This window comes from Choloepus didactylus, chromosome X (assembly GCF_015220235.1).
Source record: "Choloepus didactylus isolate mChoDid1 chromosome X, mChoDid1.pri, whole genome shotgun sequence".
In the NCBI taxonomy this organism is placed as follows: domain Eukaryota; kingdom Metazoa; phylum Chordata; class Mammalia; order Pilosa; family Megalonychidae; genus Choloepus; species Choloepus didactylus.
Window position 1 is genome coordinate 76,933,806 of NC_051334.1, and position 26,127 is coordinate 76,959,932.

The following is a 26,127-nucleotide window of genomic DNA, read 5'->3' on the forward strand; positions in this document are numbered from 1 at the left end:
TGTCAGGTAATGTCATTATCCCCAACTTACAAATGAAGGCATGGAGGCACAGAGAGGTTAAGTAACTTGCCCTAGGTCACAAAGCTAGTAATTAGCAGAGCTGGGATTCCCTGTGCAACACTGAATCACTGTGATATACTGTCTTTCCCAGTTCAATAATGCTGGGGAACAATCTCATCCCTTGGGGGCTAGGGGTTGAGGTGCCATAGCTACAAAAGCATGTCTTGGCTGGTTCCTAGTCTGCTGGCTGGGTGGGCAGTTTTCTGATGGAGGGGCTGGTACCTTATGGGATGGGCACGTATTGCCAGAATGATCTGGGCTACTATAGTAAAGACCTCTCTATTTTGCCTGGTGATGTGCCTATTCAGTAGGTGCCATCACTGAACAAATGTAAGTAGCAAGGGAGAATGGGTATACCCTCAATAGCTGATGTAGGGATCTGCCTTGGTGACAGGACAATGTGGATGACACTGAGTTCCAGGCCTTCATTTTCATGCAGTTTTCTACTTGTTTGTAAAGGCTGAAGGTGGGCTGGTACAGGTAGAGGAGGAGGTTTGGATGCTTGGTCAACATGTTATACTGTGCACAGAGCCCTTTGGAGAACTAGAACTGGTGCAATTCACTGTCATTCACTCTGGAGGTAGAGTTCTTGGAAATATAGCTCCAATAGCTTTGATCCTAACTGCCAGCTGGGCAGTAACTAAGAGCCAGAAGTCTAGTTCTACATTGTTCTCGTAGAGCTTGCCCAAACACACACAGGGCATACAGCTTTATAATTCTACCATTCACTGCCCTCAAGTGGAAGACCCAAAAATCAACAGCATTCTAGGACAATGATCTCTCCCTCTCCTTGCAGGGAAGGAGAGGGCTTAGTTGGTATAGGTCCCATGTTGGCAAGTAGAAGGTCAAAATGCCATGGGACAAGAGGGCAAATAACAGAATTGTGGGAGGAAGAAGGGAATGGTTGAGCTAGAGATGTGGGTCCTAAATGGCTTTATCAGAATGAGAAGAGGGAAAATATTGGGAGCTGAGGTATAGAACCAAACAGGGTAAGACAGCAGAAAAGGCAAGGATGAGAAGTAGCTAGCCAAAGCAAACAAACAAGATGTGACATAGACAAATTCTGGAGGTTAGGAGTCAATGTCTTATGTTAGGCTTAAAAAAATCTCCTACAAGGGTGGGTTGAGGCCTACTTAAGGGTGCCTTGATGGCACAAGTCCACTGTGTACAACAGGCAGGGTAAAAGGATTCAGAGGTCTATGAGCAAACAACATAGGAAAGCAAGAGTTATTTCACAGAGAAACTAGAGGCCATCAGGCAGGAACTCCCTCAGTTTGCTAGCTGGCCACCCGTCATTTCTCTTTTTTTTCTGGCTCTGCCCAAGACCACACATCCATTCTCTCCTGCTTCCTCTGAAACCTTGATCCATTGCTTATCCCCTCTCATATTTCTAATATTTACCTTTCAAACTATAAATATTCTTAAATCTCTTAGAATAAAACCAACAAACTACCCCTCAACCCTTACTTTCCCTTTGGCCACCCCACCTTCCCCTTTCTTTTTTTTCTCACTCAAAAGTATGGACAAAGTAGTCTTCCTTTGCTGTCTACTTCCTTAATTCTTATGCACTTTTCAACGGTTGGGGTTGTGTTCCCATTGCTCTCCAGAAAGTTCTTACCAACGTAATTAATGACCACCTTCACTGCTTAATAGACTGCCACTTTAGTACCTATCTGGATTGACCTCTCCACAACATATGACACTGCTGAAAGCTCTTTTCTTCTTTAAACTTTTTTGCTCCCTTGGGATTCCATGACCCATCTTTTCAGCTAGCCATGATTGTTGCTTTTCAGCTGAATTCACTGGATCCTCCTCTTCAGCTTGCCCATTATGTGCTGGTGTTTCCTGGGGTTCCAGGCTCTGTTTTCTTTTTCTCCTCACTCTCTACCTTTTCTGTACATAATCTCATACATTTTCATGCTTTGCACCACCACTAGATATACTGGCAACACATCTGTGTTTCCAGTTCCAGCTTCTACCTCCATCTCCAAATCTATATATTCAATTTCCTTTGGTATTACTTCCACTGCACTCTGCCACTTACTCCTGTTTACTGAGGTAGTATAGTACAGTGGCCAGGCAAATAGCTTGAAGACTGAGACTGCTTATAGTTGAATCTCAACTCAGCCACTTATTAACCTTGAACAAGTTGTTTAACCTCTCTGTATTTTTCTATGTGTAAAATAGAGATAATAATAGTGTCCATACTTCTAAATGTTGTTGGGAGGATATATAAGAAAAATGCATGTAAAGTAGTCCTAGGATATAGCTCAACATATGTTAACTATTGTTATTGATTGCTATTTTGGAATGCCACCAAAGGAAGCCAGAAACATGAGTCATATTCATCTTTCACATTCTCCACATCTACTCACTCACTAATACCTGATTTTACCCTTAAAGTGCTCTCAAATCAGCCTTCACCATTCTCCATCCCCCAATCTCACTGCTGGCTGTAGTTTACTAAATTGATTTAACATTTCATGAAGGAGTTGCAGTCCTTGGTTTGAAAAACACAGTGCCAGACCTTTGATGATACAGGGAGTTCTTATTACTGAAAATTTCTTATCTTAGCCCCAGCAGTACCAAGGTTTTGCAGTTTCCTAGGGATTCAAAAGCTGTCATAAATGGAAGTATGTGCTAAGGAACGACCACTTATATCAGTCCCCAAACGACCCACTCCTTAAACACTAGAATCTATCCCTATCCATCTGTTCCATCATTTGTCTCTCACAGGCTGTAAGATATATCAGCTACCAATTCAATGCAAATCTATCACATAGTGAAATTACAAATCTTATGAAAAGATCCAGGATATCATGAAGTCAACACACAGAACTGACAATAAGGACCTGGTAGACCAGTTCACAATTGAAGAGGAAAACAATTAATCAGGATAGTGATTTTAAAGTGATTTTATTCACATTAACAATTTAAAAGGGAAAAATCCAATGATTATCTCAATGGATGCTGAAAAAGCATTCAACAAAATTCAGCATCCTTTTTGATAAAATCACTTCAAAAGGTAGGAATTGAAGGAAACTTCCTCAATATGATAAAGGACTTCCATGAAAAACCCACAGCCAGCATAGTACTCAATGGTGAGAGGCTGAAAGCCTTCACCCTAAAATCAGGAACGAGACAAGGATGCCCGCTGTCACTACTGTTATTCAACATTGTGCTGGAAACTCTAGCTAGAGCAATTAGGCAAGAAAAAGAAATAAAAGGCATCCAAATTGGAGAGGAAAAAGTAAAACTGTCATTATTTGCAGATGATATGATCTTATATTTGGAAAACCTGAGAAATCAACAACACAGCTACTTGAGCTAATAAACAAATTCAGCAAAGTGGCAGGATGCAAGGTCAACATGCAAAAATCACTAGCGTTTCTATACACTGGTAATTAGCTATCCATTGTGGTAATCAAGAGAAAAATTCCATTTACAATAGCAACTAAAAGAATCAAATAATCTAGGAAAAAGCTTAACCAAGGATTGAAAGGACATATACACAGAAAACTAAAAAATGTTGCTAAAATAAACAAAGAAGACCTAAATAAATGGAAGGAAATTCCATGTTCATAGATTGGAAGGTTAAATGTCAAGATGTAAATTTTACACAAATTGATCTACAAATTCAATGTAATACCAATCAAAAGAGCAACAGCCTACTTTGCAGAAACGGAAAAGCTAATCATCAAATTTATTTGGAAGGGTAAAGGGCCTCAAATAACAAGACACAGCTTGAAAAAGAAGAATGAAATGGGAGGACTCACAGTTCCTGACTTTAAAGCGTATTATAAAGCCACAGTGATCAAACTGACATGGTACTGGCATACAGACAGACCTACTGATCAATGGAATCAAATCAAGAATTCAGATATAGACCCTTGTCCCGGCTGGCGGGACGTTCAACGGAAGCTCCAAATCCTGTGAGGGAGGAATGGTATGGGACAAGAGACGCGAGGAATGACAGCAAGACAGGTTTCTGATCAAGCTGCAAAACTTTATTGAAGAGGCAGGGTATATATACTCTAAGGTAGAGGGAGTGGCTAGTACGAACGGGTGGCGGCCTAGGATTGGCTGCTGCTGTTGCTAGGGCGGATGGCAGATGTAAGGCTAGCACAGGATTGGTGGCTACTGTTGCTGGGGTAGAAGGCAGGTAGTAAAGCTAGCACTCTAGGCGCGAATCTTAGGCGCGAACGGCTGTCACTTCCGTAGAAGGCTGAGGGCAACTTAAGCCACTATTGCATCAGCCCTAGCGGTCATGTTGCATATCTCCGGCATCGCTGAGGGTGGATTTTATACATGCTACCTTAATCGTCCCCAACAGACCCTCACGTCTATGGTCAACTGATGTTTGACAAGGCTCCCAAATCCACTCAACTGGGACAGAACAGGGTGTTCAAAATATGATGCTGGGGAAACTGGATATCTATATCCAAAAGAATGAAAAAGGACCGCTATCTCACATATTATACAAAAATAAACTCAAAATGGATCAAAGACCTAAATATAAGAGCCAGTACCATAAAACTCTTAGAAGAAAATGTACTAAATCATCAAGATCCAGTGACAGATGGCAGTTTCTTAGACTCCTTCTGAAAGAAAACAATAGATAAATGGGAGATCCTGAAAACAGAATACATCTCTGCTTCAGAGGACTTTGTCAAAAAGGTGACAAGGCAGTAGACTCGATGGGAGAAAATATTTGGAAACCACGAATCTAAGGGTATGATATCCAGAATAAATAAAGAAGTCCTACAACTCAGCAATAAAAAGACAAACAAACCAATTTAAAAATGGGCAGAAAACATGAATAGACATTTTTTCCAAAGAGGAAATCCAAATGGCTAAAAAGCACATGAAAAGATGCTCATCTTCATTAGCTATTAGGGAGATGCAAATCAAGACCAGTGAGATATCACCTCACACATATAAGAATGGCTGCTATTAAACAGAAAACTAGAAGTGTTAGAGAGGATGTGGAGAAATAGGAACACTGATTCACTGCTGGTGGGGATGTAAAATGGTACAGCCCTGTGGAAGACCGTTTGGGGGTTCCTCAGAAAACTAAAAAATTGAAGACAAGGGAAAGCTCCCTAACTCATGCTATGAAGCCAACATCACCCTAACACCAAAGACAGGCGAAGATACTACAAGAAAAGAAAATTACAGACCAACCCCTTTAATGAACACAGATGCAAAAATCCTCAACAAAATACTTCCAAATTGAATCCAGCAACACATTACAAGAATTCTACACCACGACCAAGTGGGTTTCATTCCAGGTATGCAAGGTTGGGTCAATAAAGGAAAATCAATTAATGTAATACACCACATCAATAAATCAAAGAGGAAAAGCCACATGAGCAGAAATGGCATTTGAAAAAATTCAGCATCCTCTTTTGATGAAAACACTTCAAAGGATAAGAATGGAAGAAAACTTCCTCAACATGATGAAGGGAATATATAAAATCTAATAGCTAACATCATACTCAATGGGGAAAGACTGAAAGCTTCCTCTCTAAGATCAGGAACAAGACAAGGATGCCAACTATCATCATTGTTGTTCAACATTGTGCTGGAAGTTCTAGCTAGAGCAATTAGACAAGAAAAAGAAATAAAAGGCATTCAAATTGGAAAGGAAGAAGTAAAATTTTTACTGTTTGCAGATGACATGATCCTATATGTAGAAAATCCCAAAAAATCTACAGTAAAGCTACTAGAGCTTACAAATGGGTACAGCAAAGTGGTAGGGTACAAGATCAACATGCAAAAATCAGTAATGTTTCATCTGCACAGCAGAAGAATTCCAAGTAATCTATTTAGATACTCCACCCTCAAGGAGGTGGAGCCTAATCCTCCTCCCAGCTTAAGTGTGGGCTGCATGCAGTGACTTCCTTCCAAAGAGTACAGTATGAAAATGAGGAAAAAAAGAGTAATTTCACAGTAGAGAAACCTGACAAGCACTGCTTCAGCCGGGGTACCAAGGTCAACATCATGGTCATGTTGCTTATGTTGACAGTATGTGCTCTTGATATGAGGTGATGAGAGTGGTACTTTACCGCTGTCATCTTCCTCCCTCAAACCCAAAATCCATGTCTAAAGATGAAAAAAAAAATCAGACAAATCTCAATTCAGGGGCAATCTACAAAACACCTGACCAGTAAACCTCAAAACTTTCAAGGTCATCAAAAATAAGGAAAGTCTAAGAAACTATTAGAGCCAAAAAGAGTCTAAGGAGACATGACAATTAAATGTAATATGGTATCCTGTATGGGATCATGGATTAGATAAAGAACAGTAGTGTGCCAGTTTGAATGTATTGTGTCCCCCAAACACCATTATCTTTGATGTAACCTTATGTGGGCAGACGTTATCAGTTTTGATTAGATTTCTTTGAGTGTTTCTTTGGAGATGCGCCCCACCCAGCTGTGGGTGATGACTCTGATTGGATATTTCCATGGAGGCGTGCCCCCCCCATTTAGGGTGGGCCTTGACTAGTGGAGCCAAATAAATGAGCTGACAAGCAGAAGGAACTCAGTGCAGCTGTGAGCGATGTTTTGAAGAGGAGCTACAGCCAAGAGGGACACTTTGAAGAAAGCACAGGAGCTGCAGATAAGAGACAGTTTGAAAATGGCCATTGAAAGCAGACTCTTCATGGAGAAGCTGAGAGAGGACAAATATCCCAAGCGCAACTAAGAGTGACATTTTTGAGGAAGTACAGCCTGGAGAGGAATGTCCTGGGAGAAAGCCATTCTGAAACCAGAACTTTGGAGTAGACGCCAGCCTCGTGCCTTCCCAGCTAACAGAGGTTTTCCGGACGCCATTGGCCATCCTCCAGTGAAGGTACCCCATTGCTGATGTGTTACCTCGGACACTTTATGGCCATAAGACTGTAACTGTGTAACCAAATAAACCCCCTTTTATAAAAGCCAGTCCATCTCTGGTGTTTTGCATTCCGGCAGCATTAGGAAACTAGAACAATTAGCTAAAAACTAAAAGAAACCTAAATAAAGTAAGGGCTTTAGTTAAAATTAAAAAAACAAACAAACAACTCTGTAGTGTTTCTATACCCTAGTAATGAACAATCAGAAAAGGGTGAAAAGGAAACTGACTTGATGAGACAAAATATTTGGAAACTACGTATCTGAAAAGAGTTGGATATCCAGCACATATAAAGAATTTCTACAACTCAATGACAATAGTACAAACAGCTTAATTATAAAATGGGCAAAAGATATGAAAAGACATTTTCCCAAAGAGGGAACACAAATGACTAAATAACTCATGAAAAAATGTTCATCTTCACTAGCTGCTAGGAAAATACAAATCAAAACCACAATGAGATATCATCTTACACCAATAAGAAGGCTGACATTAAACAGGAAACTACAAATGCTGGAGAGGATGGGGAACAATTGGAACTCTCATTCATTGCTGGTGGGAAAGTATAATGGTTCAGTTCCTATGGAAGACAGCTTGGCAGTTCCTCAGAACATTTACACACCGATGTTCATAATGGCATTGTGCACAACTGCCAAGAGGTGGAAACAACCCAAGTGTTCCTAAACAGACAACTGAATAAAACAAAATATATATACTTATGATGAATACTATGCAGCAGTAAGAAGGAACAAGATCGTTAAATGTATGACAACAGGGATGAACCTTGAAGACAAAATGATGAGTGAATTAAGTCAGACACAAAAGGAGAGATAGTGTATGTTATCACAAATATTAACTCCTGGAACAATGTAAAATCAGTGTCTTATACTGTAGAATATCAGGGGACTAGAGATAGTCAGAAGCTAGTGAAGGGGGAATGATTACGTACTATGTACAGACATGTTAATGAGGGTGAACGTAAAGGTATAGGAATGGACAGAGGTGATGGTTGTTCATTAATGGGATTATAAATATCAGTGCCGCACTGAAGGCGAACATGATTGAAAGGGCTTATTTAAATATATGTATCCCACAAGTGTTTGCATGATCTACTTCTAAGGTATGACACTGGTACAAAGAGTTAACAACAGAATGGTATATGGGAAAAACTACATATTTTATATTCTAGGCTACATTTAATAGGAATACTGTACCACTACCATGCTAATACTTTGGAGAAAGGTAACAAAATAAGGTTTTAGTGGTTAAGAGATTTCAAATCGAATTGAGAGGCTATCCTGGAGGTTACTCTCATGAAAGCTCCAGCTAGATATTCCAAAGGCCCACAGTTTGGCAATCCCTAACCAACAGCTGTCCCCCAAATATAAAGAATACCCGGGTCCCTATCTGAGACTCTATAAAAGTTTCACTCACTGTTTACTTATCAGAAACTTAAATCCCCCAGAGTGTTCCTATGCCAGATAAGTACCAAAACCCCGAGGCAACAGCCTCTCCAAGAACATCCAACCAAATGCAAACCCCTTCCCCACAATGTCGACACCCCTTTTCAATATGAACAAGTTAGGTTGGTGTACCGGCTTGGACATTTTATGTCCCCTCAAAAGCCATGTTCTTTAATGCAGTCTTGTGGGGGAAGATATATTAATGTTGATTAGGTTGGAATCTTTGGATTAGGGTGTTTCCATGGAGATGTGACCCACCGAACTGTCGTAATACCTTTGATTACATTATTTCACTGGACGTGTGACCCCACCCATTCAGCATGGGCCTTGATTAGTTTACCTGAGCCCTATAAGAGCTCAGACAGAAGGAGCTCACTGCTGCAGCTCAGAGAGACATTTTGGAGAACACCAGTTTGAAACGCAAACTAGGAGCAAGGAGATGCCAGCCATGTGCCTTCCCAGCTAACAGGTTTTCCAGACACCATCGGTGTTCTTCAGTGAAGGTATACTCCTGTTGGTGACTTAATTTGAACATTTTCATAGCCTTCAGACTAAATTTGTAACCACGTAAACCCCCTTTATAAAAGCCAAACAATTTCTGGTATTTTGCATAATGGTAACATAGCAAACCGGAACAGCTGGGCACTGCCCAGACATCCCTGAAGATTGAGACAGTGATCAAATGAGAGAGAGGGGTAGCAACTGACAAGATAGGATTTTACAAAGGATCACAATTACTGAATTTTTATATAAGTAACTTTTTTAGTCTCTAGGGTACTAGAATAGCTAGAAGGAAATAACTGACATGTGGAACTGCAACATATAACATGTTTCAAAATTTGCTCTATATCTACTTGTTAAATTGTACTTTGAAGGTTGTCACATTTGTGTACATTTGTTATACTTCACAATAAGGAAATAACATGTTGTGGAACTGTAACCTGTAACATTCTTTGAAGTTCACTCTATAACTACCTGTTAAATTGTTCTTTGAAAGTTATCACCTTTCTGTATATATATATGTTTCACAATAAGGAAATAACTTAAATACTTAAATGGTAGAACAGTAACCCATAATATTCTTTGAAATTTGCTAACTACTTGTTAAATCATACTTTAAATGTTATCACTTTTCAGTGTATACACACACACACACACACACACACACACACACACACACACACCTCTCTCTCTCTCTCTCTCTCTCTCTCTCTCTCTCTCTCTCTCTCTCTATATATATATATATATATATATATATATATAATATTACACAATGAAAAAATTAAAATTAAAAAAAGTGATTCAAAAGAAGTGTTAAAACATCCCAAAGTAATTTGGGTGGAGAATAAAAATATATATTCAGGGACCCCCCCCCTGAGGAGCTGGGGGAGGCTGTGGAGGTGTTGGACTTTCTCACCTGGATTGTTGCTGATGTTCTCACAAACACTGGGGACTGACGGCTTGACATACTGAGCTCTCTGTCTTGGGGCTGGCCCCTATGAAGCTTGTTACTGCAAAGGAGAGGCTAAACCTGCTTATAATTGTGCCTAAGAGTCTCCCCCTGAGTGCTTCTGTGTTGCTCAGATGTGGCCCTCTCTCTCTAGCTAAGCCACCATGGCAGGTGATCTCACTGCCCTCCCCTCTATGTGGGACCTGACTCCCAGGGGTGTAAATCTCCCTGGCAATGCAGGACATGACTCCTGGGGATGAATCTGGACCTGGCATCATGGGATTGAGAACATCTTCTTGACCAAAAGGGGGATGTTAAATGAAATGAAATAAAGCTTCAATGGCTGAGAGATTTCAAATAGAGTTGAGAGGTCACTCTGGGGGACATTCTTATGTACTATATAAATAACACTTTTTAGGTTTTATTGTATTGGAATAGCTAGAAGTAAACACCTGAAACTACCAAACTCCAACCCAGTAGCCTTGACTCTTGAAGACAACTGTATAACAATGTAGATTACAAGGGGTGACAGTGTGATTGTGAAAACCTTGTGGATCACATTCCCTTTATCCAGTGTATAGATAAATGGGAACAAAAACCAAATGAAAAATAGGGTGGGATGGGGAGGGATGATTTGGGTGTTCTTTTTTACTTTATTTTTTATTCTTTTTCTGATTCTTTCTGGTATAAGGAAAATGTTCAAAAATAGATTTGGGTGATGAATGCCAACTATATGATAGTACTGTGAACAGTTGATTGTACACCATGGATGATGGTATGGTATGTGAATATATCTCAATAAAACTGAATTTAAAATAAAAAAAGAAGTGTTAAAAACATATAAAGGCAAATAAAACACAAACAGAACAGACCAACATTCCCAGATGTGGAAGAAGGAAAAAGTTTTTCCTGGGGTGAAACAATTGCACAAATAGTGCAATCCCCAAATCATACCATATATCCAGAGCAAGATCAGTAAGAGCTGAAAAAATTCGGATCAGGTAAATACAAAATATACTAAAGGTCTAGAATAAGTTGAACCAAGGACTAAAGAAGGGCTATAGCACAAAGCCAATCAACAACAACAACAAAAAACCTTAGGCAAGTGAGAGAAACTGACCTCCAGAATAAATGCATCAAGAAAATCAGATGCCTGGACGCCATCAAAAAATTACAAGCCATACTTAAAAACAGGAAGATATGGTTCGGTCAAAGGAACAAAGTAAAACTTCAGAAGCAAAACAAGGCTTGAAACAACTAATTAATGATGTTCAAACAAATCTCCTAAATCAATTCAAGGAGATGAAGGAAAATGTGGCCAAAGAGATAATGAATATCAAGACGACACTGGGTAAGCATAGAGAAGAATTTGAAAACATGCAAAAAATAATAGACTTATGTGAATGAAAGGCACAATAGAAGAGATAAAAAAATACACTGGAGGCAAACAACAGCAGATTTGAAGAGGCAGAAGAAAGGATCAGTGAACTAGAGGATAGAACATTTGAAATCTTATGGACAGAAGAATGGATAGGGAGAAGAATGGATAGGGAAAAGTATGGAAAAAACGAAGCAGGGTTTCAGGAAATTTAATGACAGCATGGAGTGCACAAATATACATGACATGGGTGTCCCAGAAGGAGGAGAGGAAAAGGGGTAGAAAGAATATTTAAGGATGAGAACCTAAGATGGCAGCTAGGTGAGACAGGGCAAAAAAATACACCTCCATGAAAAATACTAGATAAAAGCCAGAAAGTGACCCAGAACACAAGTTCCAGCCATGCACCAGCCAGACAAGATCTGCTAAATCTACAGGGACCAGGCATTTGGTGAAACCGGGAGTCTGCATTCTGAAATGAGTGAGTGAGCCAGCTGAAAGTCCCGTGGCCATGCTGTGGTGTGGGGAAACTGTGGGTTGGCATTCAGAGATGGACTAGTTCTTTAAAAAACAAAACAAAACAAAAAAAAACAGGAGCAGTTGTGGTTATGATGGTGAGAACCGCACAGTGAAGCACTGCAGGAGCAGGCTGGGCTAACGTCTTGGTGTCTGGTGTGGAGGATAGCCTGCTGCTGATTGCCCTCGGGCCAGGGGGGCAGAAGGGAGCCAAAAAGAGACAGAAACCACACCCCTTGCAGCCATCTCCCCGGTGGGCTGGAGATGCTTCTGCCCAGGCCGGAGCTATAGCCCAGAGCTGGGCCAAGGGTCCCAGTGTGACAGGGAGTGATTCCCACAGCACTGTGCACATGCCACAATATTGGCCATGGACAGTGGCCTTTAGGACACCCACAGCTAACTGTCCCAGAACTGGGAAGGTGGAGCTGTGCAAAAAGGGGGAAATTAACATGCCCCATTCAACCATCTGTAAAGCAGGCTGGGAATGCCCCTGCATGGCCCGGCAGCCCATGGCTTCCCTAGAGGGCTGGCACACACTTGTGATGTGGCACAACCTTCCCTCAGCAGAGGTCCTGGAGGAGCACAGCTGAGAAGGGAGGCCTGCTCAGAAATCCCAGGGACCCTATGCCAATACCAAGGACTTGTGGGTCAGCAGGAGAGACAATCTGTGGCAAGACTGAAATGAAAGCTTAGACTCTTGCAACAGCCTTAAATCTCTGGGAACACCTGGGAGGTATGACTATTAAAGCTGCCCTGCCTCCCTAACCACCCAGACACATGCCCCATGTTCAGGGCAGTCAGCACCAATAACACACCCAAACTTAGTGCACCAACTGAATCCCACAAGAATCAGATCCCCACATACCACAAAGACAAAGTTGGGGAGAACTGACTTGAGGGGACTAGGTTACTCGCGGACGCCATCTGCTGGTTAGTTAGAGAAAGTGTACGCCACCAAGCTGTAGATCTGACAAATTAGAGATCGGTATTTTTTATATCCTGAAAGAACCCTATTAAGTAAAGCAAATGCCAAGAGGCCAAAAACAACAGAAAATCTTAAAGCATACAATAAAACCAGACGATATGGAGAACCCAAACCCAAACACCCAAATCAAAAGATCAGAAGAGACACAGTACTTGGCAAAATTAATCAAAGAACTACAGACAAACAATGAGAGCATGGCACAGGATATAAGGGACATAAAGAAGACCCTAGAAGAGCATAAAGAAGACCCTAGAAGAGCATAAAGAAGAAATTGCAAGAGTAAATAAAAAAATAGAAGACCTTATGGAAATAAAAGAAACTTTTGGACAAATTAAAAAGACTCTGGATACTCATAATACAAGATTAGAGGAAGTTGAACAATGACTCAGCGTCCTTGAGGACCACAGAACAGAAAATGAAAGAACAAAAGAAAGAATGGGGAAAAAATTAAAAAAATTGAAATGGATCTCAGGGATATGATAGATAAAATATGATGTCCAAATTTAAGACTCAGTGGAGTCTCAGAAGGGAAAGAGAAGGGTAAAGGTCTAGAAAGTGTAGTCAAAGAAATTGTTGGGGAAAACTTCCCAAATCTTCTACATGATATAAATACAAAAAGCATAAATGCCCAGCAAACTCCAAATAGAATAAATCCAAATAAACCCCTTCCAAGACATATTCTGATCAGACTGTCAAATACTGAAGAGAAAGAGCAAGTTCTGAAAGCAGCAAGAGAAAAGCAATTCACCACATGCAAAGAAAACAACATACGACTAAGTAGTGACTACTCAGCAGCCACCATGGAGGCAAGAAGGCAGTGGCATGACATAATTTAAATTCTGAGAGAGAAAAATTTCCAACCATGAATACTTTATCCAGCAAAACTCTCCTTCAAATTTGAGGGAGAGCTTAAATTTTTCACAGAGAAAGAAATGTTGAGAGATTTTGCTAATAAAAGACCTTCCCTACTTCATATACTAAAGGGAGCTCTACTGACAGAGAAACAAAGAAAGGAGAGAGAGATACAGAGAAATTTAACAGACATATATAGAACATTTCATCCCAAATCACCATGACACACATTCTTCTCTAGTGATCACAAATCTTTCTCCAGAATAGACCTTAGGCTGGGACATAAAAGAAGTCTCAATAAATTAAAAAAAACTGAATTTATTCAAAGCACATTCTCTGACCACAATGGAATACAAATAGAAGTCAATAAACGTCAGAGACTTAGAAAATTCACAAACACCTGGAGGGTAAAAATGAGGGGGAGATGAAAACATTCCCAGATAATCAAAAGCTGAGGGACTTCATCACCAGTAGATCAGTCCTATGGGAAATGCTAAAGGGAATTGAGCAGGCTGAAAGGAAGAGACACTAAACAATTGACTGAAACCACATGAAGAAATAAAGATTTCCAGTAAAGATCACATGGTAAATACCAGTATTACTGTATTTTTGATTTGTAACTCCACTATTTACTTCCTACAGGATCTAAAATACATAAACTGTAATGACAAATCAGTGGTTTTGGACTCAATGTAAAATATGTAATTTTTGAAAAGAACCAGATAAAGGTGGGGCAATGGAGGAGTATAGGAACATAGTTTGTGTGTCCTATTGAAGTTAAGTTGGTATCAAAGAAAAACAAGATTGTTATAGATTTAAGAGGTTAAATTTAAGCGCCACTGTAAACACAAAGAAAGTATCAGAGAATATGACCATAGAGATGAAAAGTAGAGTATGGGTTACAAGAAGTGGGGTGAGGGGCAATGGGGAATTAAGAAATGAGCGTAGGGTTTCTGTTTGGGGTGAAGGGAAATTTCTAATAATGGATAGGTAATGGAAGGTGATAGCATTACAATATTCTAAATGTGATTAATCCCACTAATGGAATGCTAGGGAGGGGTTGGAATGGGAAGATTTAGGCTGTATATGTTTCCACAATTGAAAAAAAAATGACAATCTAAATAGATAATGACAATTAAATGCCAAGGATGATCCTAGATGGGATCTGAGGATGGAGGAGAGGTGGCTCAAAGGGACACAGTTGGGACATAAGGGAAAAAAAGGAAATACAGAATGTAAACTTTGTATCAATGTTGAATTTCTTGAACCATTTAGCTGTGTTTAATGGGATTGCATAAAAGAATGTTCTTGTTCATGGGAATTGTAGATGTGAATTATATTGTTTGTTCAAGGATGTGTGCAGCTTGCTCTCATATATTCAGAAGACAGAGCAATAGATGATGGATGATATATAGGGAGGGAGGGAAAGAAAGAAATGGTGGTGTGACAGGATCTTAAAGTTGCTGGATTGGGGTATTGGTGGAGGGGGTCGGGGTATGCTGGAGTTCTGTGTATGGGTTTTGCATTGTTTTTGCAACTGTTCCTATAAGTTTGAATTTATTTCAAAATAAAATTTAAAAAAAAGTTGGCCACTTTCTAGAAAAGTTGGAACTTCATTATACCTCTTATAGATTTCTGTATGCAGAAAGGGTAACAGCAAGCAAATCACATCTAAATGGCAGTCTCCCTCATTGGATGAGATGAGTCTTAGACAGTCTGCTAAAGAGCTGTAAAATGCAGCCATGAAAGGATCCAATTTCATGACAATTGAAAAAGAAAGACAACATCACCAAGAATCCCATAACCCTCCCTTATGTCTTCCCTCACAGATATTTAGCTTTGGTATATTGCCTTTGTTGTCTGACCTTATTATTTTATTGCATTGTATGATATTTCAATTTTTTAATCTATTTTATTTTTCTTTAAAAACCTTTTTTTAAGTAATGAATATGTTCAAGTGCTGACTGTGGTGATAAATGCACACTGTATGATGATATTGTGGACAACTGTTTGTACACTGTGGATGATTGTATAGTATGTAAATATATCTGTATAAAACTGGAGAGAAAAAAAAGAATATTTGAGGAAATAATTAATGGTCAAAAATATCCCAAGTCTTATGAAATCCATCAATATAAAGGTCCAAAAGCACAATGTACTGCAAACAGAATAAATCTAATAGATCTACTCCAAGACACATACTAATCAGAACATCAAATACCAAAGACAAAGAGAATCCTGAAAGCAACAAGAGAACAGTGATTCATCACATACAAGAGAAGCTTGATAAGACTAAGTGCCAATTTCTAAGTAGAAGGCAGTGGTATGATATGTTTAAGGTGCTGAAAGAGAAAAATTGTCTGCCAAGAATTCCTTACCCAGCAAAACTGTCCTTCAAAAATGAGGGAGAGGGAGTGCCCTGGAAGTGAGTGAGCAACCTAGTGGAGGCCCAGGTGTGGGGAAAATGGCAGACAGCTTTTCACTTAATGATACCTTATCTGGGTCTGGAAACTCAAACCCTCAAGGATGGCCTGGTCCATGGGGAAACCAGCCTGGTGGGGCAGGAGGCTAGCCCAGGGCCACTTATCCTGGGGCTTATCGTGGTCAGGTACCTCCAGGGGCTTATCCCAGGCAGGGGCCTCCTGGAGGTTACCCTGGGCAGGTGCCTCCAGGGGCCTACCACGGCCCAACTGCACCTGGAGTTTATCCTGGCCCATCTGCACCTGGGGCCTACCCAGAGCAACTGGGAGGAACTGGAGCCTACCCAGGTTCTGGACAGCCAAGTTCTCCTGGCACCTACCTTGCTGTCAGCCCATCTGGCACCCTGGCTGGACCACTGACTGTGCCTTATGACCTGCCTTTGCCTGGAGAAATATGCTTCGCATGCTGATTACAATTCTGGGCTCAGTGAAACACAATGTAAACAGACTTGCTTTAGAGTTCAAGAGAGGGAATGATGTTGCCTTCCACTTTAATCCATGCTTCAATGGGGCCAACAGGAGAGTCAGTTTGTAATACGAAGCTGGATAATAACTGAGGAAGGGAAGAAAGACAGATGGTTTTCCATTTGAAAGTGGTAAACCATTCAAAATATAAGCACAGGTTGAACCTGACCGCTTCAAGGTTGTGGTCAGTGATACTTGCAGTATAATCATCAGGTGAAAAATCTCAATGAAATCAACAAACTGGGCATACCTGGTGATACAGACCTCACCAATGCTTCACACACTATGATGTAATCTTCGAGGAGCAGATGCTTCTTTGAAAAACAAAATTTGAATATAAACCTTACACATTTAAGAGCTTCATGTTCATTATGGGTAAAAAATTTTAAGTTTATCCATCAATATCCATCTTGTAAATCATCCATTTAATAAACATTATTATTCTAAGAAAAAAAATGAGGGAGAGTTCAAAATATCACAGATAAACAGAAGCTGAGTGAGTTCATTATCAAGAGACCTACCCTATAACAAATATTAAAGGGAGTACTTTAGGCAGAAAGGCAGACAGGAGAAAGAGGTTTAGAAAAAAAGTGTAGAAAGGAAGCGTATCAGTAAGGGTAACTAAAAGGGTAAAAAAAAGAAACAGAAAAAGGTATGACATATAAAAGCCAAAGGATAAAATGGTTGAAGAAAGTACAGTTTTTACCAACACTGAATATTAATGAGTTAACTCCCCAATCAAGAGACAGAGATTGGTGGAACGGATAAAAAAATATGATCCATCTATATAATATCTATAAGAGATTCACTTTAGACCTAAGGATACAAACAGATTGAAAGTGAAAGGCTGGAAAAATATTTTCCATGCAAACAGGAATCAGAAAAGAGCCAAGGTAGCTATACTAATATCAGACAAAACAGACATTAAATGCAAAACTTTAAAAGAGACAAAGAAGGACACTATATATTAGTAAAAGGGGCAATCCACCAAGAAGAAATAATAATCATAAATATTTAGGTACCTAACCAGGGTGCCCCTAAATACATGAGGCAAACACTGGCAATACTGAAGGGAGAAACACATGTTTCTACAGTAATAATTAGAGACTTCAATACACCACTCTCATCAATAGAAAGAACATCTAGACAGAGAATCAATAAGGAAACAGAGAACTTGAATAAAATGATAAATGAACTAAACCTAACAGATATTTACAGAACACTGTACCCCAAAACAGCAGAATATACATTTTCCTCAGGGATCATTCTCCAGGATAGACCACATGTTGGATCACAAAACAACTCTCAATTAATTTAAAAAGACTGAAATTATACAAAGTATTTTCCCTGAACATAATAGAATGACATTGGAAATCAACAACAGGTAGAGAACAGGAAAAGTCACAAATATGTGGAGGTTAAACAACACATGCTTAAACAATCAGAGGGTGAAAGAAGAAATTGCAAGAGAAATCAGTAAATATCTCAAGACGAATGAAAATGAGAACATAAGATATCAAAATTTATGGGATGCAGTGAAGGCAGTGCTTAGAGGGAAATTTATATAGTCCTAAATGCCTACATTAAAAAGGAAGAGAGAGCTAAAAATCAAAGACCTAACTGAATCCCTGCAGAAACTACAGAAAGAACAGCAAAATAACCCCAAAGCAAGCAGAAGGAAAGCATTAACAAAGATTAGAGCAGAAATAAATGAAATTGAGAACAACAACAACAACAAAACAATAGAGAGAATCAATAAAACCAAAAGTTGGTTCTTTGAAAAGATAAAAAAAATTGACTAACCCTTAGCTAGGCTGACAAAGACAAAAAGAGAGAAGATGCTACTAAATAAAACCAGAAATTGGAGGGGGGACATTACCACGGACCCCATATATATAAAAAAGTTCATAAGAGGATACTATGAACAACAGTATGCCAACAAATTAGCAAACATAGATGAAATGGACAATTTCCTAGAAACACACAAACAACCTACACTGACTCTAGACGAAATAGAAGGCGTCAACAAACCAATCACAAGTAGAGATTGAATCAGTCATCAAAAACATTCCAACAATGAGAAGCCCAGGACCAGAAGGCTTCACAGGGGAATTCTACCTATCATTCCAAGAAGAATTAATACTAATCCTGCTCAAAGTCTTCCAAAAACACTGAAAATACTGCCTAACTAATTCTGTGGAAGCCGACATCACCCTAATACCAAAGCCAGATAAAGATTCTACAAGCAAAGAAAATTACATATCAATCTTTCTAATGAATATAGATGTAAAAATCCTCAACAAAATACTTGCAAATTGAATTCAGCAGCACATTAAAAGAATTACACACCAAGACCACGTGGGTTTTATTCCAGGTATGCAAGGGTGGTTCAATATAAGAAAATTAATTAATGTAATACAACACATTACCAAATCAAGAGGGAAAAACCAACTGATCACCTCGATTGATGCAGAAGAGGCATTTGAGAAAATCCAGCATCCTTTCTTGATAAACCCACTTTGAAAGGTAGGAATCAAAGGAAACTTCCTCAACATGATAAGGGCATATATGAAAAACCCACAGCTACCATCATACTCAATGGTGAGAGACTGAGAGCTTTCCCTCTAAGATCAGGAACAAGACAAGGATGCCGACTCTCACCACTGTTATTCAAAACTGCAGGAAGTTCTAGCTAGAGCAATTATGCAAGAAAAAGAAATAAAAGGCAAAGGCATCAAAATAGGAAAGGAAGAAGTAAAACTTTCACTATTTGCAGACAACATGTTCCTATATTTAGAAAGTCCCAAGAGATCTATGACAAAGCTACTAGAGAGCTAATAAAGGAGTTTATGTGGCAGGATACAAGATCGAAAGACAAAAGTCAGTGGTGTTTCTATACGCTAATAGTGAGCAATCTAAGGAGGCAATCATGAAAAAAATTCAATTTACAATAGCAACTAAAAGAATGAAATATCTAGGAATAAACTTAACCACAGATATAGAGGACTTACACACAGAAAACTACAAAACATTGCTAAAAGAAACCAAAGAAGACCTAAATAAATGAAAGGACATTCTGTATTCATGGATTGGAAGACTAAATAGAATTACAATGTCAGTTCTGCCCAAATTGATTTACAGATTCAATGCAACCCTAATTAAAATTCCAACAGCCTACTTTGCAGAAATCAAAAAACCAATCATCAAATATATTTGGAAGGGCAAGGGGCCCTGAATAGTCAAAAACATCTTCAGAAAGAAAACTGAAGTTGGAAGACTCACACTTCCTAACTTTAAAGCATATAACAAAGCTACAGTGGTCAAAACAGCATGGGACTGCACTGGTGCATGATGACAGTGCCCAGTCCCGGCAGGTGCCACTGAAGTTAGACCCATGGAGGTGGTGCTGGGCAGTGGGGTGACAGCCCTTTGGCTGACCCCAGTGACAATGGTAATGTTTCATGATGAGGTGGAGATCTAGGACTTCCAGTATGACAAGGACTCAGAGACTTATTTCTATCCCTGCCTGTGTGGGGATAACTTTGCCATCACCAAGGAAGATTTGGAGAATGGAGAAGATGTGGCAACGTGTCTTAGCTGCTCTCTCATTATAAAAGTGATTTATAACAAAGATCAATTTATATGTGCAGAAACAATACCAGCACCTTCCACCAACAAAGAATTAGTTAAATGCTGAAGAGGGCTTTAAGAATCCAAATCTGGAACAGTTGAGAATGAGCCAAAATCGAAAAATCAAATGCAAAGTTACAGACCTCTTCACAAGCACATTTTTGTGGTTTGTTGTTCTGTTATAGAGTGTGGATTCTTTCCAACAACTGCTATGTTCCCCTTCAATTAAAGAAGCAATCCACAACATGACATACCTGGATTTCATGCATAAAACTGTGAATTGCAAGTGTTCTTAATTTTGCATCCAAATTTTTTATGACAATTTCAAATCAGTACATTTTTCCTCAGTTTCATTATTTTCAAATCTTAAACATAATTATTTCAGTATCTGATAACAGAATCATCTACCTCAAGGTTATTAGTATTCTTTGGCAAAAAAGGGATTGTATTTTTACTTGGTTATTAAGATTATTAACATTAGCCCTTCCTTTGAAATTTGACTAAACTTTATTAAGAAAATTTGCTAGCTAAAATTTGCTAATCTCCTCAGTCTTGTCATTGTTAGATGTTCATATTCTGTTAAGCATGCCTTTTCTGTTATGCTTCATGTATAGAGTGCTGGTTACGGTGTTAAACAGAAAATATAGTGAGGTCATGTTCTAGTTTGCTAACGCTGCTGGAATGCAAAACACCAGAGGTGGACTGGCTTTTATAAAAGGGGGTTTATTTGGTTACACAGTCATACTCTTAAGGCCATAAAGTGTCCAAGGTAAGGCATCAACAATCAGGTACCTTCACTGGAGGATGGCCAATGATGTCTGGAAAACCTGTTAGCTGGAAGGCACGTGGCTGGCATCTTCTCCAAAGTTCTGGTTTCAAAATGGCTTTCTCCCAGGACATTCCTCTCTAGGCTGCAGTTCCTCAAAAATGTCACTGTTAGTTGCACTTGGGATATTTGTCCTCTCAGCTTCTCCATAAAAAGAGTCTGCTTTCAACGGCCGTCTTCAAACTGTCTCTCATCTGCAGCTCCTGTGCTTTCTTCAAAGTGTCCCTCTTGGCTGTAGTTCCTCTTCAAAATGTCAGTCACAGTTGCACTGAGTTCCTTCTGTTTGTCAACTCCTGTGCTTTCTTCAAAGTGTCCCTCTTGGCTGTAGCAAGCTGGCTCCTTCTGTCTGAGCTTATATACTGCTCCAGTAATCAAGGCCCATGCTGAATGGGCAGGGCCACACCTCCATGGGAATGATCTCATCAGAGTTATCACCTACAGTTGGGTGGGACACATCTCCATAGAAACACTCAAAGAATTCCAATCTAATCAGCACTAAAATGTCTGCCCGACAAGATTAAATCAAAGAATATGGCTTTTTCTGGAGGACATAATACATTCAAACTGGCACAGGTCATAATTTCTCCAGAGCTAAAAGTTAATGAATAAGAAAGAAAAGTAAAAATGAAATGGTAAATGGTCAAAAAATACTGAGTTTCATTTTTGATATTCTGTATGTTCCTTGAAAATCAGGATAAGATAAAAAGACAAGCAGCAAGGGACACAAAATTTGTAACAGAAAGAGAGGAGCCAAACATGTCAACTTAGCAAATGAGATGCTGAAACGATTTTGTAAGATCAAAGCAAATAACATTTCTATATCTGGGTTTTGTTTGTTTCTTTTTAGAAAAAGCTAATGAAATTACACTCCAGATGGGGGTTAATGTCCAGTCTTGATGGCTGGAGGCAATGCTTTCAGCATGATTACCATATCATGTCACTATTCCTGAAAGATAAAGCCTCTACAATGGCTTCTGTTTGCTGAAGATGAGCTTGAAAACTAGAGGTCTTTTCTAAGAAATATGCCCGTGGGGCACATCTAATTTGCCATTACCTGCAACCAAACCGGATATGCACTCTTTCTGAGATGTTTGCCCTGGAGAAAAATAAAATATAAAGATAGGCTTTCAGTCTTCCTTTGCTGCAGTGCTGAGGAGTAGCACAAAGTTAGAATGACTTATATGGAAATTCAAAATTTCCCTTTGTATATGCAACTTTCCTGCATATATATAAAGTTGAAAAAATGAACTGATATCTGGCAGGTTGTTTCGGAAATGGCTCCTAAAAGAAAACTGACTTGCTAGAATTTGAATATTCAATTATTGATTGATAAAATGGGCTATACACACTCACTGGGGGTTTAAATTAAAACAAGTGTATAGCCTTTTGCCTGCTTGCAGCATGGGTATGTGCAGCCATTAGGCTGAGACATAATAAATCACCATGGTACATGATGATTTCTTGATGTGTTGAGAAATCTCGTTTCCATGTGGGATATTCTTGATGTGTTGAGAAATCTCATTTCCATGTGGGATACTGACATCCCTGAAGTAAGCCACAACTGCTTTGCAAAAGCTGGTCTCAGAAGCAGTGACTGTTCAAATGAAGAGAGCAGGATTCGTGATAACTCTGACTGAAATGAGGTGCTCCAAACTCAAATGTTGATAGTTTGGTAGCTATTGATACCATGTTAGCTCCCTCTGCTGATGTTGAATCTCAAACAAGAACAGACACCCTTGATATAGGTCTGTTATGAGAACAGAAGAATGAGAAGAAAAGTTGTCAAAGTTGAAATATCCCAGGAGAAAAGCAGCATAAACAGCCCTGGCAATCAGTAATCTGTGATACTGCAATATTTGGAATGACTAAATATGTTTGTGAAATACAAAAGAACCATCAGAATTCAGTCCATTGTTAAAGAAAAACCAGGGGCATTTTAGATATGACTAGAGTTCTGTGTGATAAATGTGCCTTATTTAGCCTAAAAGACATTTCTGGAGCCTTCCTAAGAATCAATTTGTAGTCTAGGCTTTGCCTCTCATTAGCTTTTGTAATCTTTGACAATGCCAGTGGATCCCTCATCAGTACAATTAGCTGATTGGATCAGATGGTTTCTGAACCATCAGTTCTATAGTGTCAGGTTTAGTGGCTTGCAGGAACTGAAATGGCATCTGAAACCTTTATAAATTCAACTATCTAAATCATGAATTGCAGAGAGAGAGACTCTATTCTTCAAAAAGTTGATGTTACCACACTTTTGAATTTGAAAATTATGAAGACAGCTGTTTAAATGGTTCTACATACACTCTAGAAAGAAACATTTTCTTTGGAAAGCACCCAACATTTTTTGATAACTGTATATATTAATTTATTACCAGGATAAACTGTTGGCTTGCTAAATAAAGTCAGATAATTGAAAAAAAAAACAGCATGGTACTGGCATAAGGATAGACATATTGACCAATGGAATCAAACTGAGAGCTCAGAAATAGACCCTCACATCTATGGTTAATTGATTTTTGACAAGGCAACCAAGTCTACTCACCTGAGACAGAACAGTTTCTTCAACAAATGGTACTGAGAGAACTGGCTATCCATATCCAAAAGAATGAAAGAGGACTCATATCTCACACCTTATACAAAAATAAACTCAAAATGGATCAAAGACCTAAATATAAGAGCTAGGACCATAAAACTCACAGAAGAAAATGTAGGGAAGCATCTCCAAGATCTTGTAGGAGATAGTCTCTTAGACCTTACACCTAAAGTACAAGCAATGAAAGAAGAAATAGATAAATGGGATCTCCTTAAAGTAGAATACTTTTGTGCCTCAAAGGACTTTGTCAAGAAAGTGAAAAGGCAGCCTACTCAATGGGAGAAAACATTTGGAATCCACATATCTGATAAGGGTTTAAAATCCAAAACATAAAGAAATCCTACAATAAAACAATAAAACAATAAAAAGACAAACAACCCAATTTAAAAATGGGCAAAACCTCCCCCCTACATGGGACATAACTCCCAGGACTGTAAATGTCCCTGGCAATGTGGGACATAACTTGTATGGATGAGCTTGGCATTAGCATCATGGGATTGAAGAATCTTCCTTGGACCAAAAGGGGGAAGAGAAAGGTTTTCCCTGAAGATAATGTTTCAGTGGCTAAGGGATCTCAAATAGGGTTGAGAGTTCATTCTGGAGGTTATTCTTATGCATTATATAGATATCCCTTTGTAGTTTTTAGTGTATTGGAATAGTTAGAAGGAAATACCTGAAAGTGTTGAACTGTAACCCAGTAGCCTTGTTTCTTGAAGACGAGTGTATAAGTATATAGCTTATATGGTGTGACCATGTGATTGCAAAAAACCTTGTGGCTCACACTCCCTTTATCTGGTGTATGTACAGATGAGTAGAAAAATGGTGACAAAAAAAGTAAATGAATAAAAGGGGGGTGGATGGGGGAGATGGGTTGCTTTGGGTGTTCTTTTTTACTTTTATTTTTATTCTTTTTAATTTTTTTGGAGTAATGAAAATGTCCAAAAGTTGAATGTGTGATGAATGCACAACTATATGATGATATTGTGAACAACTGATTGTACACTTTGGATAACTGTCTTTCGTATTGTATTTTGGATAATTGCACATGACTATATCTCAATAAAACTGCAAGAAAAAGAAATGGGCAAAAGACTTAAATAGATACCTTTTCCAAAGAGGAAATACAAACGGTACATGAAAAGATGCTCAACATCACTAGCTGTTAGGGAAATACAAATCAAGACCATATTGAGATATCATTTCACATCTACTAGAATGGTCAGTATAAAAAAAACAAAACAGAAAAATATAAGTGTTGGAGAGGATGTGGAGAAACAGGAAGACATGTTCACTGCTGGTGGAAATGCAGATTGGTGTAGCTGTTTTAGAAGGCAGTTTGGAAGTTCTTCAGGACAGTAAGTGTAGAACTGCCATATGGTCCAGCAATCCCATCACTAGGTATACACTCAAAAGAACTGAAAGCAGGAGTATGAACACACATATGCAAACCGATGTTCATAGTGGCATTATTCACAGTTGTTGAAAGACGGAAACAACCCAAGCGTCCATCAATGGATGAATGGATAAACTGCTGTATATACATACGATAGAATATCATTCATCTGTAAGAAGAAATGAAGTCCTGATGCATACAACAATGTGGATAAAATTTGAGTACATTTCATTGAGTGAAATAAGTCAGATACAAAAGGACAAGTATTGTATGGTCTCATTAATATGAACTAATTATAATGAGCAAACTCTGGGAGTTAAAATCTAGAGTATAGGTCACCAGGAGATAGAAAGAGGGTAGATAATGGGGAGATGATATATAAGGTGTACAGACTTTTTAATAAGGTTGATTGTAAATGTTTGGAAATGGATAGAGGTGATGGTAGCTCAAGACTGTAAGTGTAATTAGCAGTGCTGAATTATGGGTATGAGTATGGTTGAAAGGGGTTGTGTATGTTACTATAAGGAAAGCCAGAGGATAAAACATGGCACTGTATAACAGAGTGAAACCTGTTGTGGATGATGACTTTGGTTAATTTTACAAACATAAGAATGCTCTTACATAAACTAGAAAAAAGGTATGTCACTATTACAAGGAGTTAATAATAGGGTGGTATGGGGGAAATACAATTAATGCCAACTATGGACTATAGTTAACAGTAACATTGTAATACTCTTTCACCAGTTGTAACAATGGTACTATACCAATGCTAAATGTCAATCCTGGGGGATGTAAAGGATTTTTTTTTCTTGGTGCAGTGAGAATGTTCTCAAGATGATAGTGGTGGTGCATGCACAACTCTGTGATTATACTGAGAGCTACTGATTGTACACTTTGGATGGATTGCACGGTATGTGAATAAAACTGTTTAAAAAAGTGATTCAAAAGACAATGATTTGAATACTAAAGGATTAAGGAGAAGCCCTTGACAAAATTGATGAAACCCTTGAATATTTTGGCCAATCAACCCTCTGAATGATCATGCTGCAAAAGACTCACAGGAAGTAAAGCATACAATCTCAAAATGTCATACAATTTTTTGTTTGAAAAATCAGGCTTAAATTAAAAACAATCAATTCTTG

The 26,127-nt window shown here is 38.8% G+C and overlaps 1 protein-coding gene and 2 pseudogenes across 4 annotated transcripts in view; 2 read left to right on the forward strand and 1 right to left on the reverse strand.

Annotated features, from left to right (window-relative positions):
* HDAC8 (histone deacetylase 8) overlaps window positions 1–26,127 on the reverse strand; it is a 244,657-nt gene that overhangs the window by 208,181 nt on the left and 10,349 nt on the right. The window lies entirely within an intron of this gene.
* Window positions 16,060–16,834, forward strand: LOC119522677 (annotated as a pseudogene).
* On the forward strand, window positions 19,989–20,237 carry LOC119522679 (annotated as a pseudogene).